General features: G+C 41.4%; 1 protein-coding gene across 4 annotated transcripts in view; it reads left to right on the forward strand.

The window, feature by feature from the left end:
• The first annotated feature begins 441 nt into the window (after window positions 1–441).
• Window positions 442–19,428, forward strand: part of ADCYAP1R1 (ADCYAP receptor type I) — a 140,907-nt gene continuing 121,920 nt past the window's right edge. For all 4 annotated transcript variants that reach the window (XM_055806718.1, XM_055806719.1, XM_055806721.1 and 1 more), the window contains exon 1: window positions 442–729. The gene's annotated coding sequence lies outside the window, so the exon portion shown is untranslated. The remainder of the gene's footprint in view (window positions 730–19,428) is intronic.

Raw genomic sequence — 19,428 nt, forward strand, 5'->3', positions numbered from 1 at the left:
TGCAGAGCATTGTCTGGCTGTGAGAATCACACACACACACACACACACAGAAACACAGGGGCGAGCACACCGTAGCCTTGACTCGCAGGCAGAGCATCTGATCCAGTTTGGAGACCGTCCTCCTCCCCCATCCCACCCCCTACTTCCCGAGCACATATAATCTCCACTAAAAAAAAAAAAAAAAAAAAAAAAAGGGGGGGGGGAAGTCAGGGGGAAAAAAAGAAAAGTTTGCAGATCTCCTCTCTCCCTTCTTGATTTGTTTGCTTTTGGGTGGGGGTGTTGGCTTTTGGTGTTTTGGTTGGGGTGTTTGGTTTGGTTTTGGGGTTTTTTTTGGCTTTTTTTTTTTTTTTTTTTTTTTGTGGTTTGGGTTGTTTGGTGGGGTTTTTTTTGGTTTTGTTTTTGGGTTTTTTTGTTGTTTTTAATTTAGCTATGGCAAATTCCTTCACGGCCAGGAGCTGGCCCATCCCCTGAGCAAAGGCAGCCTGGACATGACCGGCAGGCGAGGGAGGAGGAATTTGGATTCCCTTCGGAGGCGCCGACCCCTCCTCCGCCCGGTGCGAGCGAGGCGGGGGGAGCCCGGCCGCGGCCGCTCACTTCCAGCGCGGGCAGCCGGCGCTGGCCAGCTCCTGCCGGGGACCCGGCCAGTGTCCCCCGCGGCTGGCTCCCACGCCGCCCGGGCACCGAGGGGATGCAGCATCTCCAGCGCCGGGACGGATCCGTGCTGCAATGGTAAGTCCTTTTCGTCGGCCTCTCCCCCTCCTCCAGCAGGGGTAGCATCGCGCCGGCTCCGGGTACCGGGGTGGCAGCGGCTGCCCGGCTTTGCCCCGCTCGGGCCGGGTACCGGGGGGCAGCGGGTACCGGGGGGCAGCGGCAGCCCGGCTCTGCCCCGCTCGGGCCGATCCTGAGATGCCCAAGCGCCGGCTCCCGCAGCCGGCGAGGGAAAAGGAACCGCCGGCTTGTCTTAGAGTGACATTGATTTATCGGCTGTTCCCTCATCTTCCCCAGGACCTGGGAATACTTCTTTTGGAGGGGACTAGCATGCAGGCTTTCTGTCTTCAGCCAGAACTGCAGGCTTTGAGGATGCGTCCGCGAGATAGATTTGGTTCTTTTCAAACACATAAATCTCCTTTCGCAAGTGGTGACAGGTTAACGTGCTCGGTATGGGGATCACGTCTGTTTTTAACACAATATGGCTGGTAAATAAAACCTGATTGCTAACAGACCCGGTGCTGCTGTTGGCATTTTCGAGCTCAAGGCTCCCTTTGCAGTTCTGCATCTTCACCTGCCGCAGAAACTCTGATTCACCCTTCAAGCAGTGCACCAGGACTTCGCCGTTTTTACTGTGGGGCAGTAGTAAAAATTGCCTTAATTTGCCTTTGACCTCTGCTTGCATGCCTCTGTGCACTTCTCCTTATCAGTATTTGAACAGCTGGTTCTAGTAATATCTTTATGTAAAGCACATCTTAAGTCAGAGAGACAGCATACAGGACAGTGCTTACCGCTGGGCTGTGGATTGAACACGGGCACAGTTCAGGTGTGTATTGGAATCTGAAGAGTTTAGGGCTAAGGAGAGAAATGCAGCATGCTGTTCAGGACTGGCAAATGCATGGAAAAAAGAAAAGAGAGGTGGTTTTGTTTAGTGTCATGCCGGTGTTTATGGCTAGACGAGCATCCCACTTACACAGAAGCAGGTTTGGATGAACTCCCTGGAAGTCAGTGGCTTTCCTCTGCATCTAATCGGCTGGTAAACAGAAGCCTTTAGCTTGAAGAATATATTGCAGTAGCACTAGAGGTAATTATAATTATAATAACAATAATAAATTTTCGACAAAGTGAAAAAGGCAGCAAAGTGACCTGATTCTTTCCTAGGGTATTATGGATTACTGTCTGTCTTGTGTATTTTAATTACATTGCAAGTTTTGGACTGGTATGGCAATATGCGGTGTAACTGAAGCAGCTTTTTGGGTGGTGTTTGGGTTTTTTGTTTGTGGGGTTAGGTGGTTTTTTTTGTTTCGGTTTGGGGTGGGTTTTTTTTTTGGTTTTGGTTTTTTTTTTCATCTGTTGGAGTCAACAAACAGCAAATGGATTTTCCTTTGCTGCTATTTGGGTACACAGCCATCTCACTTCTCCATTCAACCTATGCAACACTGGTCAGGTGTGGGGGGGAAATGTTTCCTTGGCTAGCATACAGTAATCAAAAGGCATGTATGGTTACTTAGGGTTACTGTCAGTGACAGCATGAAGGCAAACTCCTTACAGTGAGAGTGATACAGTTACAGAGAAAGAATGCATTATACAAACACCTATACTTGGCTAAAACATAACACCCTGGAGCTGCCTTGAAAGAAGTTGTCCTATGGGTTGAGGCAATACTGCTCCAGAGTTTGATGAATAATTAAGGAAAGCTATTCAGTGCAGTAATGGGAGTTGGATTAAAGTTGACGTATCTGCTTGCATGTCGATTACAGTTCTGGGTTATGGTCTCCTACCTTCCCCCCCCTTCTATGTGCTGAGGGCAATGTCTGCTGCTTTGTTGTTCATTCAGGGCAGCTACAATACACATATTTGTCTTTAAACAGGGAACTAGCTTTGTGATAGCTTCTTGGCTTCAGCCTTCCATTATTTGTTGGGGTCTCTGAAAGAAAAGAGGAGGGGGTCCTTCTTCCCCATAGATTTAAGATGTCTGCTGTTTGCATGCTGGTGCCACAGCCGCATGTAGGTCTCTAGATCTTCTGTTGTCAGTGTATGTGTGAAGCTTGTAAACACGAAGGCAGAAGCTTTGTTGTGGGATGCTACCAGGGAGAGAAAACCCGAGATTTCTGAGATTGTGGGCTGCACTGTTGATCACGTTCAGACCTTTGTTCATCACATCTCTCTTCATTTGGCTGACTGAGCCAGCATCCTGGAGATATTTTTTCTGGGGTTGAGTTCCATATGTGCCTACGCCTTTGTTAAGTTGAGACCCATGTCCCCAAGCTGATTCATTTCAATGTAGCAGATTTTGTTTTCCTTTCCTTCCTTCTGAGCACACTTAGTACAAACAGTCTAATTCCTAAATTAGCTCAGATTATCTTTTAATGAAACCAGAGTATTTGAGTTAAGAAGCACTGAGAAAAAGTAAACTCAGGACAGGATCATGCTTTAAATCATATCTGGCATTAAGATGGGCAGAAATGTCATGTCTTACAGTTAATCCTGATTTAACAGAAGTGTTATTTATTTGCCAGAGTTCTCAGGAGAGGTAAACTGATATCAGCTTATAGAAGTCAGTGGAGGTACTGAATTTTATTTCACCCACCCCACTACTTGGCCCAGAGAGTGCAGCCTCAACCTTTAAGTCGGCAAAGTGTATTTTTGTGTTGGCTTATGTTTCTTTGTTTCCATCCCCTTTCTTTCCACATGCAGCCATCCCATATCACTTGTGAAGACAGTGGGGGTGGGATTCAGTACATGCCGCAGTCAACAGGATTTTGGAGTGAGTTTTCCACACCAGTGCAGAAGTGGAACAACTCTACTGAAAGGGATGCAAATGCACCAGTGACTAACTTCCTCTTTTTTCCTATCTAGAACTTTAAAGTCATCTTTGTTCGTAATGTATCATCAAGGACAGCAACACCACTCTGTTTCGGAGTATCCTGCTACCCAATATATACAGCATCCTATGATGGGATACTTTTCCAGTTCCCTCAGTGCTGAATTTGTTTGTTCTTAAAAATGCTCTGCATACAGAAAGGTATTTGGTAGTCTTCCACAATGCTAACAAGTACTAGAATTCATGTGTCTGTGGTAGCTGTTGAAACGCTGTTTGGATTGTAACTGAGTGGACACAAATATATGGGAAGAAAGCCAGACTTTTTTGCAGAGTACTTCACGGCAGAATGTCAAGCCCTCACCCCATTGCTTTGCTTGTGCTTTATTCTCTGACCACCTTTGCTCTCTCAGTTTATTGATCTGTCTTCTTAGGCTTGAACTTTTATCTCCACAAGGCAAACTAGGAACTTTTTGTTGTTTAAACCTTGTTTACGTAACTCATTGCTGTTCATTGATTGTATCTCTATGCAAGCTAATGGGCTGATCTGTAGAGTAGCAGGACTAATAATTTCAGGGTAGAACTTCTCAGGAGGCACTAAATCATTCCATCTCCTGAAGAAAAGGTAGAAGCCTTGTCACACAGAGCATTTAAAGCTAACATGGCTGTTGTGCTAAGGAGTATTCCCTTGGAAAGGGATTCCTTGGAAAGGAAATATTCCCTGCAGAAATACACAGACGCAGTTACAGTGACTCTTGTTTGCTACTCTGGTTCTTTCTACAGTTGAATCCAAATTTTTCTGAGATAATCATCCCATAGAATGAGCTGCTTTGCATTTGCCATTAGAATTTATCTGCTCTGGAGACATCCTGACAGTCTCATTCCTGCTCATTCAGGTGTCACATTTTACTCTTGGATGGTTTAAGGTAGGACTATATTCTGAAACTGCTCTGATCTATTTAATAGACAGACTGTTTCAGAAATAAAGTTTTAAAAGGTATTTAAACCTCTGCTTAATACCACTGTTTAAAAAAAGGCAAAAAAAAACCACAAAAAAAACCCAACCCAAAACTCCAAACCCAACAAAATAATTCTAGTTTTTCTTAGCATAACTCATAATTCACTCTAGTGCTAAAGGGGCAAATATTTATCTGGTCTAACTCTTCTTCACAATAGTTATGACAATAGCAATAATAATAATAATTTATTTTCTAATATTTTGGGAATATTGAAGTCTAAGTACTCCTTACTGAATATACAACCTTCTGCCACATACCTTTGCAGGTTTGTCCATCCCATGTTGATGCATTTCACAAAGAAGCCTCAATCACAGTGGCTTTTGCACTCCATTAGAGATGATTGGGTCATGATTGCTCAGGAGCTGCAAATGGAAGGATAATTATAGTCCCTTATCTGTGATTTGTTGGGCCTGCTAAATGGAGCTGAGGATTAGGGCAGGAAAAGCCCTTTTAATCTGCATGGTGGGTTAATAGGCTAGATATTTTTATTTTTATTCTTTAGTTCTGCAGAATGAGGCAAGTTTTGCTACTTTCATTTCCTGCAGGGGACAGTATATTGTCCTAGCTGATTGGGTGGGGATTCTTAAGGAAAAATGCCCTACTGAAGGGAAATGTGACAGAATCAAGTTCTTTCATAGGGAGTAGATGTATCCTTAGGTCCATCTCTGAGGAGTGAAGGAGGTATAAATTTCCATATTCTCAAGGGGAAAACTTGGCCCCAAAGGATGCCCTGGCAAAATTACCATTCATTTCATGTGGAGGAAGGCTTTCTCGCTCAGAAGTGTTAAGCAGCCTGGGTGATGTTCATCTACTCTCACTTAAGCATCTGAAAACTAGGTGGTCATATCCAAGCTAATCACCCCAATCCACTATATGTGGGGAGGGTGGTTCATCTCATCCTGAAGTCAGCTGAATCACCCCATGGAGGCTCTTGCAGCAGCATCCACATCCAAAGTCAGTGGGATTAATCTTTCTGTAGTATCTCGGAGTGTAATTCCTCTCTTGCTCTCATCTGTGCTCAGGTGAAGACTGGTAATTTTTTGCTAGCTCATAGCAATAGCAAATTGTGATAGATGTTAATCTTTCTAAAAAGCCCAAGCTCTCTGTGGTAGCCCCCACATCTTCCTCACCCATATCTTCCCTTTATTCAACCAATGGCAGTCTCAGGCTGTCCGTTGCAGGGAGAATTCATGCCATGTGTCCCAGGCAACATCCTATCTATTTGTCTTTTTTTCTTTTAATTATTATTCATTGCTTATTTTAAATCTCAGTGGGTTCCTTCTGCGTGTATCAACACTTTCTGTCTTCAGAGCATCTCCAATTACAAAGACAGATTTGCCAACTGAAGCTTGTATATAATTTTGTGAACGGGGGGAATACATCAACACAGGCACACATCTAGGATGGCAACATGATTTTCTGCAGGCAGATGCAAGCTTGTTTTGCTTGTTCTCTGAGCTAGCCAGAAACTGTGCAATGCTCCAAGCTTCATCTAATACACCCTACTTGTGAATAGCTACACTGTAAGTTGCAAGAAGATGGAGATGAATGCTGACTGGACCTTATTAGCTTAGGGTTGCACCTTGTGAAGTACATTTTGACCAGCTTGGAGCACTTGACATGCTTAGGATTACATGATCTAAAAGCCGGCTTTTTGCCATAAATCAATAGCTCGATGCTTTTTTTTAATAATACATCTACCCTCTGTCCTAAGCTAACAAAATCCCCCAGTCAGTTGAAAAATTGATTTAACTAGCACCTTCCTCCTTAACTATGACATTTAAAAATATTTACTGAAATCCACATAATGAAAAAAAATATATCTGAACCTCCCAGAACACATTGATCAGTAGACTGGAATTAAAGTTGCAGTAGTAAGAGATACCCTTCTCCACTGCAGAAAGAAACTATATTTATTTAGAAAGGCAGTTTAAAAAAGCTAAGATATCCTTAACTATTAATTCTTTTTCCTGGAATGGTAAGACTTTATTAAGTCACAGCATTTCTGTTTCTGCTCTTACTGTCGCATTTTTGAAGTAGGTTTATAGAAGCTTTTTTCATTTCTAGCAAAACCATAAAATGGAACATTATGGTCATAAGTAAAAAGCATTTCCTTTTAAAAAGCAATTTTTTTTTTTGTAATAAGGACATTTATATGTGTATCTAAAACCTTAAAATAATGTAACTAGTACCAAAAGTCAAATATGAGCTTGGGCTTAGTACATTTCTGAGATGCTGGACACACAACAGAACTTCCTCTCTTAAGAGCTGGCCTAGAAACAAATTATATAAAAAAGCCAGCACAAGTGCATTATGTAAAAGCCCAAGTTAAAGTTAGTAAAGTTACTCATTTCCTGTGTTTTAGAGAGCTGGATCTTTGGATTCCTTCCAGGAGTTTTGTGCTCTAACTTAAGATGCAAAGGAGATGAGAGAGCATCAGAAATACCGCAGATGCTTAAGCTCTTCATGACTAAGGCTGTGAATGTGTCACAGCTGTCACTGGAGCCTTGGATTCCACAATCCACACTCATTCATTCGAGTTGCGTGGAGTTTGACATCTTGGGTGGTTTTGTGCTAGTGAATGGGTTAGTTAGCCAAGATGATTATGTACAGTGGGCGAACAGCTGGAACAAACTTCATCAGAGAATAGTACTCGGTGACTGCAGAGGAGAGAGCAGCATGAAAAGCCATCATGAGCCATGTTGAAGTTGTTTCTCTGCAGCAGTCAAGTCTCTGGACACTGCTCTGCATTCTCTTGCTTTTTGTTCTCCGACTTGTTTTTTGTACCACAGCTGGGTGTAGCACTGATGGTCATGGAAAAGAGCCTTCAAAGACTACAAAAGTCTGCATGTTATTCAGAAAAGGAGAAGAAATTAATGTCACCAATGTTTTGGTTCCCCCAGCAAGTGTACCCCTGACAGATTTTTACCTCTGGCATTCAGCTTACTCCCTTTCCTCTGTTTGGAAGACTTGCATGTCTTTTTTTGCTAGGATTGTTTCTACCATGCTGACCAGAAATGGGATTCAAGTCATAGATTAAGACACCTAAAGATAGGTGTGTGTTTTGAAATGGTTACCCGTACCTAAGGACAAAAGCCTCTGCTATAGTCAAAGGAGATTTAGGACATGGTTCAGCCCCCTGAACATAGGTGTTAGGTGCCATCTGAGGTTCCCTGGGGTATCTAAGATCTACCAGGGATCTGTAGGTACGATGCTTATGTACACCACATCTTTTACCCTCCGTATAAAGGCAGGTAAAATACCCTGGGGCATTGGTGACACCAAACACCAGCATTCAGGCTACTGATTCTGGCCCCAGGCCAATGCCTGATGTTGAGATAAACATAGGTATCTACTATAGAGTGAGCTCTGTAACTCATTAGCTTGGAAAGTCTTCAATAAATGCCACGGAGACAGTTTAATCTGCAGTCTAAATCCTGTCCTGGGTTTCTGATCCCTCCTGGTGATTTCAAATGAGACTGCTCAAATCTTGGCCTCAGTGCTCTTACCCCACACAGAAGGAGTTCAGCTGATTTTCATATACTCTGATGCAGGACTTGGAAATGCCCTTTGGTATTGCTGTCTTGGGACATCACAGTTAAGATACTGAACCACAAAAGAATTACTACATTGCAGGTCTATCTGTATAGCTCCACATTGTTCCTGGAATTATTTTCCCTGAGGTACCTTGAGACTGCATTCACCTTTCTCCAGATTCAACTACCACAAGCAGCTCCTGTGACAGAATAATCTAGAACATGTTTTTCTTCCTACATAATTTCATGGATACATAGAATGGTTTGAGTCAGAAGGGACCTTAAAGATCACCTAGTTCCAGCCCCCTGCCACGCGCAGGACCACCACCCCCCCCCCCCGCCCCCAGCCCCGGTGGCTCCCAGCCCCGTCCAGCCTGGCCTTGGGCACTGCCAGGGCTGGGGCACCCACAGCTGCTCTGGGCAGCGTGTGCTGGTGCCTCGCTGCCCTCGCAGGGAAGGATTTCTTGCTAATGTCTCATCTAAATCTACCTCCTCTTAGTTTAAAACCATTACCTGTTGTCCTGTTGCAAAATGCCCTGCTAAAAACTCTGTCCCCATCTTTCTTATAAGCCCTCTTTAAGTACTGAACGGCAGCTATAAGGTCTCTCTTAGAGCCTTCTCTTCTCCAGGTTGAACAACCTCAACTCTCTCAGCCGTTTCTCACAGGGAAGGGTTTCCATCCTTCTGATCATATTTGTGGCCCCCCTCTGGCCCCCCTCCAGCAGGTCCGTGTCTTTCCTGTGCTGAGAACTCCAGAGCTGGACACAGCACTGCAGGGGGGTTCTCACCGGAGCGGAGCAGAGCGGGAGAATCCCTTCCCTCGACCTGCTGTCCATGCTGCTCGTGATGCAGCCCAGGATTTGCTTGGCCCCCTGGGCTGTGAGCGCACATTGTCAGGCCATGTTGAGCTTTTTGCCCACCAGCACCCCCAAGTCCTTCTCCTCAGGGCAGCCTCAATCCATTCTCTGCCCAGCCTGTACTGATACTGGGGGTTGCCCCATCCCAGGCGCAGGACTTTGCACCTTTACAGCTGAAATATTCTCAGCCTATGCTTCATCTTTTATTATGTTGCCTTGTACAGCTCACTAGTCCATGCTGGCTCTGTCCTGTTACCTTAGACATTGTCCCTCCATCCATACATCATCACTGTCCTAATCTCAAGCAGGGGAAAAGGTCAATCCATGGCAGCTGTGCCATGATCTGATGTCAGTTTACATTCCTTATGACAGCCTGACTGAATATTCTCATTTTATCTTGGCACTTCTGGGTGTCCAAGACACAGATCTTTTGCTGTCCAACTTTCTTTCCCCTGTTACTTCTGACTAAATGACTGTATATTATATGCTGCCTTTATAGGCAGTGGAGTCCAGATCTCAATTTTTTTGATCCCAAGTAGGTTTCTAAAATAATTCATGTAAATTGGGCGTCCTTTTTACCTCCATTAACTATGTGGGAATACTGGACAGTGAGTGCTGTGGAAGAGCCAGGTAAGCTAGACAAGATGATCTAAAAAATTTAAATGAGATCTACTGACTTAATCTGAATTGGCCAGATTGAAGACTATGCAGGCATGTCTGACTGCATGTCCAAGCTAATCCATATCACTCTCTTTAGCAACATGTACAAACTTGCATTTTGTAAATCAGCTTTGAGAGCTTTAACCCGAAATGTTAGAGCTTGTGAATCATGGGCTGGTTCCAACCTGTAAAATTTTTCTATGCTTTCTGCTGTGTCCTTGCCATTTCCAAAATGCATCACCCTAGTGTGCTACTACTTCTGTGTGTCCCTGAAAAATCACCAGCTTTAATGCCTCAGTATTTACGTTTAGCCTGGAACAGGTGAAAGGTCAGCCTGGAGATATAACCCGTACAACAGAAAACAATGTGCCTTTGTATCAGGAATGACAAAGATGAAGATGACAGACTTGAAGATGGCTGAACTTATCTTGCTGTTTCACGTCTCTGCAACTGCTCTCAGCATAAAATAATCTCCATCTTTCCTCAAAATGCATCTCAAGACTTAGCTTCCTTGGCTGGTGGAGCAACTTAGATCAGAATGTTGTCCATCATCCTGCTGCCTTAACTTTCAGCACTTCTAAACATTGTATTAACCTTTGTAGCAGTTTTTTCTCCTCTAAGATCAAGAAGGCTCAGAAAAATGACTGACGTAAGGGAACACAAAGAAAAAAAAATCTAACAACATGCTCTAAATTGAACTGGTAGTAGTGACATCATCTGAGGCTGACCTTAGCCTTCCACAAAGACTTAGTCCCTAAAAAGATATAAATTCCTCTGTGCTCAGCGAAATGAACCATACTGATTTGCCATCCCATTTAATAATCACATGAGCAAAAGAGCAAACAAATGCACATTTCTCCAAGTACTTTCTGCTCCCTTAAGTGCCAAGTTTGTCCAGTACCCTTTTTGCTGTGTGCCCTCTTTGTTCAACTGGGATTCAAGCTTTTCTTACCAATGTTGTGACTTCAGCCAACATTAAAATGAGATCCATGGCTGGCAGCTCTGTATTATCGTGCCTGGCTTTACGAAATGTTCTGTACAATTCCACACCTTATTCTTTGTCATCTATATCTGTAGACTACTGTCTTTAGCGACCCCATAAGTAACAACAGAAAGCAGGCAAAGTTCAGTGTGACTTACGCATTGCTCCACCTGTTATTTTGCATTTTAGCTTCCCATGAGCAGTTTTGGAAGAGCTCCTACACAATGTTTTGCAATGAGCTAAGGGAAGGAACCATTGTTATTAATGTCAGCAATGTTGAAATGTTTGTCAAGTATATTCTTCTTGCTTGTTGCAACTTGGCCTTGCTACAATACCATTGAATCAACAAGATGACCCTGATTTCTTAATATGTCTGTCAGTAGACAGTCTACTAATGTTATTTTAATTCTTTTAAAGTAAATAATTTAAATAAATCAGTCTATATATTGAAACCTGTTTGTTCATTTGGTGATTTCTCCAACATGTTGCTCCAATAACAATGAAGCTCCATTGCAAAAGTGCAACACCTTATGCAAGACTCCTGGAGAGCTTACAGTTTAAATAAATTCCTACAATATATCTACCTGAGATACATCGAAGAAGCATAAGAATATAGGGTTCAATTAATTTTTTACCTGAAACAGTAATTTAAAATAAATCAGATGATGCCCCCAAATGATGTTTTTTCTCCACTCTCCATTAAGGGAGTCTGCGATCACTTGGTTATCTACAAACATCCACAATGTATATGTTTGAAGTTACTGGAGGGAAATCCGCTTTGATTTGCATAAAGACATAGAGAAAATTTGAATAAAAGCTGACAGCTGAGTACAATTTCTCTGAGGTTTTGTGTACTGTTGCTATCAAAACAATCTCTTAACCCTCTTTACAATACAAAGGCCTTCCATGTAAAGGATGAGGCACTAGGGTTAATAGATTTAAAGTAAAAAAAAGGTAAATATATATATATGTATGTATGTATTTCCTTCATAGATTTAGAGAATTTAAAAGTGGATACTTACTCTTCTTCTCCCAAAGGATTTCTTGAAAGTATCACTGTCATTATCCTAAATTGGTAGTTAACGAGGAATAAGCTGTGGAAAACTCACAACCTCAGAGCTCTTAGGTGCTCAGAGAAGCACAGACCCATTGCCAAACATTTATCAATTGCTTAGGTATTGCAATGTGCCTTTTTATTTTTATTATAGGGAAAGTCAGAAATTTCTGTTGTCTTTTCAAGATAAAACACAACTCCCTCTACATGGAAGAAATAGTTTTCAGTAAGATCTGTTCAGCAATGGTGCATTTGCTAGACTTAGCATTGGCATGAATACCAATTAGACTGAAAATGGTTAGGAAAACATAATCATTTACAATGCTGTAGTATGGGAGGGAAACAGGAAGAATCTGCAGTAACCAGGAGAATCTGATTTCCAAATGAGTTTCTCTCTATGCAGTGTTTAATAAATAGGATATATAAGAAATAAAGGCAAACACCACAATTACAAACAATGCTCAGGGAAAATCATGGCCCAGAGGGTGTTCTCATAGGCAGTTTGGGTGAGGCCAGTTTAATTTGTGGTAAAGCAGTTTAACAGGATGGGTAAAAATGATTACATGTTACTTGACCTCAAGGTCAAGGAACAGTCCCAGACCCTATGTATTTAGCAGTGTAGCTGTAACATTAAAATCTGGGGTTTTTTCCTCTTCTGCTATGAAACCACCATTGGTGGCTGTTGGCTACTCAGTTTGCTTCTGTGAGCTCCTTATACACAAGCAAGGAGCTGACAAAACACTTTGATAAAAAGATAGATGATGAATTCAACATAAAAGCAAAGGCTCCTGGCTGGCTGGGCACGTAGATTTTTACCTTGGTAAAGGGTTGCTCTGTGGTTATTGAATTGTTGCCATTGACAGATGGATTCATTGTAGTCCAGCTGTTTACTTGGACATAACAGTTTTGCTTTTAGACCTTTTAAGCACTTTTGGTCTAGAGGCCATAGAAAGGAGCGTTACAGAGAGCCAGGTTACACTTTTTACACAAGAGGAAGTGGAAGAGAAGAGTAGAGACTGCAAGGAGCTAGGGGCCGCACCAGAAGTAAACTTATCTACTGGGAGATGTTCTGGTTCCTGGGGAAACGTAACTGTACATGAGACCTCCTTGACACTGCCAAGGAACCTTAGGAAGTGGGATCTGACATGGACTCCCGTCAGTGGTAATGAGAAAGTATTTTCAAAGCTCAAATGCTCTGAAATGTTTTTATATTGGTGAAGTCTTGCCATGTATTCTATTTGGACCATTGTCTGTAAGTCTTGGCTGAGTCCCTGGAAATTAGAGCAAATGATTCTGTTCCATAGTTGCTGCCTGTTATAAGCTATGTCTCTTTTCAATGGATTTAACTGCTATTTCATTTGCAGTCTGCAGGAGAACTGGTGACAGGGGATATCTGTGTGCATGCTCCTGTTTGAATGTGTTTCAGCAGAATATGTTGTTCATCAAGTTCTTCGGGATACAAGGGGCTCTAGGACTATGGAATACATTGGCTGTGCCAATGCTGAGAAATTAAAAACCACTAGGGAACATCCTGGACCTCTCAAATTTGGTCACTAAACTGTTATTAGATTATTATTAAATTAATGTTAAATTATTTGCATGGCATGTTGAAAGGGTTTGCAGACAGGTCAGCTAAGATTCTTCTTTATAATGCCTGCTCATGGTTCAGAGATTATCAAATTCCGTATATCATTCCCAACAGGCAGTTTGTGGATGGCTACTCTATTTGAAGGGATGAAAAGGTTAAATAACCTATACATACCCTCTTGACCTCAATGCAAAAAAAAGCATGCATCTAAATTATTGGAGGGGCAGGGGAAGAGGGGGTGAAGTATGGCTGAAAACACGACCACAAGTGAACAGACAGAAAAAATTCTGCCTTGTGCCTCCCACATTCCCTAGCTCCTGTGCTGCTTTAGGTCTCCTAACCGTGCTGTTGGACTGTAGCGGGGAGTATCTTAAGGCAAAATCCCTTGGCTTAGTCATGGCTTTGTTTTGATATCTCATGTTGTGGCAAATCTGGACTATGGCTTTTCTGGAGCATTAGAGTTCAATCTGCTTGTGAAGTAAGGACTCAGCTGAGACAGAGCAGGAGAGAGCTCCCTTGGTGGGCAGAACTGATTCTCCAGAAAGCTGGGAAGCATGTTGAAAGAGAGAGCTGGCTGCACATCAAAGCGTCTGTATACTCAACTTGCAGATTCCTAGGAAGTTGTTTCCTTAGTGACAATAACAACAAGAACAATTTTAGAGTATTTTCTTCATGCCTGTTTTAGTGTTTGAGATATGTTCAGATGTCAAAGATTACAAATGGCACTTCTCTGCAGAAAGGGGTTTTTTTTTGGTTGTTTTTCTTTTTTCTAGCTTACACATAGGAATTCTTGTTTAGAATAGGGATCTGTCTGTCTAATACTGTTAGTATTTTTAAATCCACAGACACCGTGGGAGCTAAAGGAACAGATCTTGCAGGATTCTTAATATGCCTAGTAAATGGTAGCAAGTTGGGAGGTTATCTCTGTAGTGTGAGTGCTATGGGCCTTGTAGTCTAGACATGAAGCTTACCCAACTCCAATGACAAGGTGCTCACCCACTCTCAAAACCAGGCTTCTAACAGGAAAGAGTAGGAAAGTGAGTGACATAGTAAAACACAACATTGTGTTTAAGAAACAAATCTTGACATAAGCCAGCAACCTCTGTATTTGCCACTATACACAGTAGATTTTGAAAACAAATTTTGGAACCTGTTTTTTGGGGAAAAAAAAGATAAATTAACTGCAGAATGGGACTGCTCTACCAATGAGACTAATTTCTTGGTTTAGTGTATGCTGAAAAAACCTGGTAGGATGAACACCCAAGACCCTGAGCATGAGCACAATCAGAGGAATTTAGTGTTGATTTCCAAGAAAAACAAGACTGACTGAAACTGGCACCAAAAAATGCAGTTTGGAACCTGGGAGAACTTTTAGAGGTTGCGAGGTGCCAGTGAAACAGAGGCATAACAAGGAAAAAAGTAAAAGGATTTGCAAGCTATGCCAGAAGGAAATCCTAAGGAGTGAAACCATGAAGATGGTACTAAAGAGCAAATTCTATTATCATGTCTGAATTAGGAGTGCAGTCAGTATAGGATTCCTCTTTAACCAAAGAAGAGAGCTAGGCATCTGCAAAGAGTGACTGAAGTCAGAATATGATTCATGCAATGGAGGTGTCTGACTTTTTATTAACAATGGAATTTAAAATATCTCTGCCTATAATTTAAATGCTAATAATTAACTGGAGCGAGCTCCAGTCCTGGTGACCAGAAGCAGTACAGTCAGTTTACTCACACCACATGATACTTTCTTTGTTCAGGACATTACAAAACTATAAATAATATTCAGTGTCATGATAAGCTTTAGTTTTCCTCCCTCCGTCAAGGTAGTGGGCCTTAACACTGTGTGTGTGTGCATTTCCAAATGTGTTTTTAACTTCTGTTCAATTCTGACACAGTAAATCATGATTAAATTATCAATTGTATAAACTTGTTCAGAATGCATCATATGGCATGGTATAATATAGCAAAATGAATTTTAAAATATTAATTAAAATATACATCCATTTAAAATCTTCCTGAAATACCTTCCCCAGTTACCAAAAAGAATTTCCAAACTGTATGTCCCAAATCAGTTATCATCAACCTTTCTTTTGGGGAAAAAAAAGCTAAAAATATAAATGACAAATGGAAATAGTACTTACGACTAAAATATAGATTGGCTATTTGCTATTTTAACACTTTGATTTGAACCATTAATTTCAATGGAAATCCCTGATAACTAAGCGGCAAGGTTAATTAAACTCAAAGTCCTGTTTTGGAGTGCTTCTGCTGATAGTCACATTTCACACCAGTGTTTTGGAGCCAAATTTCAGTCTCTCTAGTGAACTGTTCATTGCTCTTATGCAACTACTTTTTTCAGTAACTCACCATTGTTCAGTGGTTCCAGCCTAGACTTAAATTTTTATCCTTTCATCAAAAATCTGATCAGGTTTGACTTGGCTCTGAAAGACACGGATGATAAAATCTGAGATTACAAACTGTGCACTGCATGTGTATTTTACATTAAACCACTCAGTAGTATCTAAGAAAATGAAAGTGATTTTTCTTAGCTTCAGCCTTCCGGGCTCTTTCATGGGTGAATGTATTAGAGCAGAATACCAAATTAGGAATTAAAAGCTTTACTAGGTTAAATCACAGAAAACCCACATGGGATGCAAAATGATACGTTAGTTATGTATTGAGGAAAGGGGAAGTAAGTGGGATGAAAAAAAAGAACCACAATAAGAGTTTAACAAATTAAACTGAAAATGGACCATTTAATGTACAGGATAAGAACACATTGATTAAATGGCAAATGAAATAGCAGGAGAATATGGTGCATATTTCTTACTGAAAAATGTTTCTCATCACAAAATTAGAATATATGCATGACGAAGACCTTTTTTCACCTGCTCTATCAGTAGTGGCAGAAGGAATCTACTAGTTGATAGTCAAAGTTATGAGCATCAGGAGTAAGGAATAATACATACATGAAAAAGGAAAAAAACACCACCCAAACAGTTGTGTATGGGAAGACCTTGGGTTTATGAGTTCTGTTGTCTGAAGTCTACGCTACGGCTGTGACGTCCTGTAGCTGTCTGAAGACATGACCACCTTTAGCCAAGTCCACCATCTTGTCACCACCTCTTGAATCTGCCAGCTGAGTGCCTGGTGTGAGTGCTTCCTAACCTGATTGAATCACATTGACCTTGGTTAGAAAAGCCTTATTATTTAAGCTAACCCAATTTATTTGGAGGAAATTGGGTTAGGCAACGCTCCTAGGATCAGCTCGGCAGGCAGATTGGAGGCAGTGCAGCACGGATTAGTGTCTCTAAGCTAACTGGGAGTAATGTTCTTTTCAGCATGGCTACAGCTGCAGAGAGATGTCCACAGCCTAATGCAAGTGTCAAGAGCTGGCAGTTGTTCGAAGCACTCCTTGGGGATTTATACACGTTGGTTGGCATCTCATTTCTACAGAGGATCAGCAGAAGGAAAGAATTCATGTTTTCATGGAGAAATCAACTACCTTTCAGCTAATGCAAATGAGTTCTATTAGCTTGCTGGAAAATAATCAAAAAGGAAAACATTTTGAAAGAATAATAAAGAGAATTTTGTGTTATTGCCTATATTGGTGATCAGAGGAGATACAGCTGGTATTCAGAGCTAAATTAATCCTGTGTGTATTGGTGATACTGGAGCTATCTAGACATGAAGTACAGGATGCCCTCAGTTCTCACTCATGTCACTTAGCAGAAGTTGCTACATTTGTTGTCAGAAATGTGGGTCTTTTATTTGCTTTATATCTTTGTTGACAAGCAAAATAGGAGTGGTAAGCCTAGGGCAAATATGCACTATATTTTAGTTGAAGATATATTCTTCAACTATTCAACAACTTCAGTCTATTGAATTGTTGATAAAATAATCTTAAAAGACTGCCTTCAGGATGACTTTACATGTGTAAGCAAACTGGGGAGGGTTTTTTTGCTTTGGGAAACAAATTAAAAGGTCAGAGTTAAAAAAACCCCACGTTCATTTCTATTTTAGAGACATGCTGATCTGTTTTAGAAGGCAAAAAAGGTGCTGGCCTATTGAACTGGAGCTGGATGACTGGCACCAAATAACATATTACTGTACTTGGGATTTATTCACCTACATGTTTATGACCTGGAAGTCCTACTGTTATGGTCTGGTTTAGAGGGTTTTTTTGGCAGAATCATTTCAATTTAATTCTGCATTATTTTGATTTAAAATTATGATTATTTTCATTACTGGCTTGAAGACAATACAGAATACCACCAGTCCTTTGCAGAACATAACCCAGAATTATTTCCATAAAACCTGTGCTACTGCCCATCAAGGAAGATTTTGTGACCAATTAGAGCCAAGCAATGCTGGATGAAATTAAACAGTCTAAAGGACATCTAAATCCATGCCACAAAAGTTTGGTTTCAGCTAAGTGGGAGACATGCACACACCCAAAATGTGCAAAATATTATTGGAAAAATTATTCTCTGCCTCACACAGTGTTTTCATTTCATGGCTGTTTCTGAATAAAGCAGCCCTCAATAAAACATCCAGTTCTTTGGCCATGTCTAATGGCAGCCAAGCTGTGCCCTGGAAAGTCCTCTAGTTCATTGTGCAGTGACTGGGTACCAGCCTATCCTGACTCCCTCACAAAATTCATTCTGCTTGTCCAAAACAAACTCACACTGTGCCGACTTCAGGTTATCAGACATTTCATTTTATTTGCCAAGAAAGGATCGTTCTTTTCTTTTATGTGTCCCTACCCTGGTCTCCTCAGCGAGTTACACATTTCAGAGCAACATACAAACTCATCCCATGCTTCATTTAGTCCCGCTGACAACAAACTCTAGGGACAGAAGTGAACTCTAGGACGTGGTGAAAGAAATACCAAAAAATGTGAACTCACTTTTCTACTGCATGTGAAAGATTATTTTTCTTTGTGTGTGATTTTTTTGTTGTTTTGGGGGATTTATGTTTGTGCCTTTTTTTTTTTTTTTTTTTCTTCCCTGGTGCCTCAAATGAAATGCCGGTCTTTGCTGCAGATACCCTCACAGGGAACAGCAACAAGAGACCCTAAGATGCCAGTTCACTTGTCTGGGCTGAGCCAGAAAATAAATGTAAAGGTAATTCATAGTTATTCAGAGCTACCACTGCCTAGTTCCTAAGGTTGCTTCCATGTTTAAAAGCAAGGATGCCTCAGAGGTTCTCTGGCTATTAACCACTGCACAGATGAACCATTCAGCTCTGGTGTATGTTTTCTAGCTGGCTCTCATATGTCACTGGTGGTCTTTCCTTTACTTTTGTTGTCCTGGTCCATCTTTAATTCCCTACCTTACTGGCAATGAGAAAAGCCAAGAAGACTACTTGCATGCAGCTCTCTGCCATCTGCAGGCATGAGGGTCATTAATAATGCAGCCTGCAGAAATGAGGGCTTTGGGACATCTTTATTTCTCATCTTAATAAATTGCATCCTTCGGAGTCTGCTGAAGTGGATCTCCCAGTGCTAGAGATCAATATAGCTTTCCCCTTCCAAGGCTGCTTTTCTTTTTAAAATGTTTTTGTCAAGTGCTGAGTAGGATGGGCAGGTACGGTGTTTTTGTGAGAAACCAACCTGTGAAGCGGTGCCTGCCCACAGCGATGTTATTGTGGTTATTTTAAGAGCTTAGAAGAAATCCTCTCCACAGAGCATAAAGGGAAATAGGAGAATAATGGAGAACTGCTGTATTATACACTACAGTGAAGTTGTGAAATCTTTGGCCAAATCTTTTGACCTAATAAGTTTCCAAAGGGTCAAAGTTTCATCCCTGAAGTCCTTGAAAGGCACATGATGATCATCACCATGATTGAGCCATACCAGCACTTTAAGGCACAGATTTTAGTTAGTTTTTCTCAGCAGCTAACATAAATATCTTTGCATGACTGCATCACCTGCTTCTCAAGCCGCTGTTCCTTCCGTGTCATTTCTGCTGAGCTTTAATTACAAATTTAACTCAAGATGGGTGCAGAGGGAGACCTGAACAGAGTTTAGACTTGGTCTAATGTGTGGAAAGTGAAGGGAGGAGGTTAAACAACAAGAAAAAAACTTCTGTTACTGAATACTTAATGTTATTTGACCTTAATTTGCTGCCCAATATAAGATGCCACTAATCAGCTGAGTGTAGCTTTGGCAAACTTTTACTGTTTGGGCTGAAATGTTTTAT

The sequence above is a fragment of the Falco peregrinus genome, chromosome 5 (assembly GCF_023634155.1).
Source record: "Falco peregrinus isolate bFalPer1 chromosome 5, bFalPer1.pri, whole genome shotgun sequence".
Taxonomy (NCBI): Eukaryota; Metazoa; Chordata; class Aves; order Falconiformes; family Falconidae; genus Falco; species Falco peregrinus.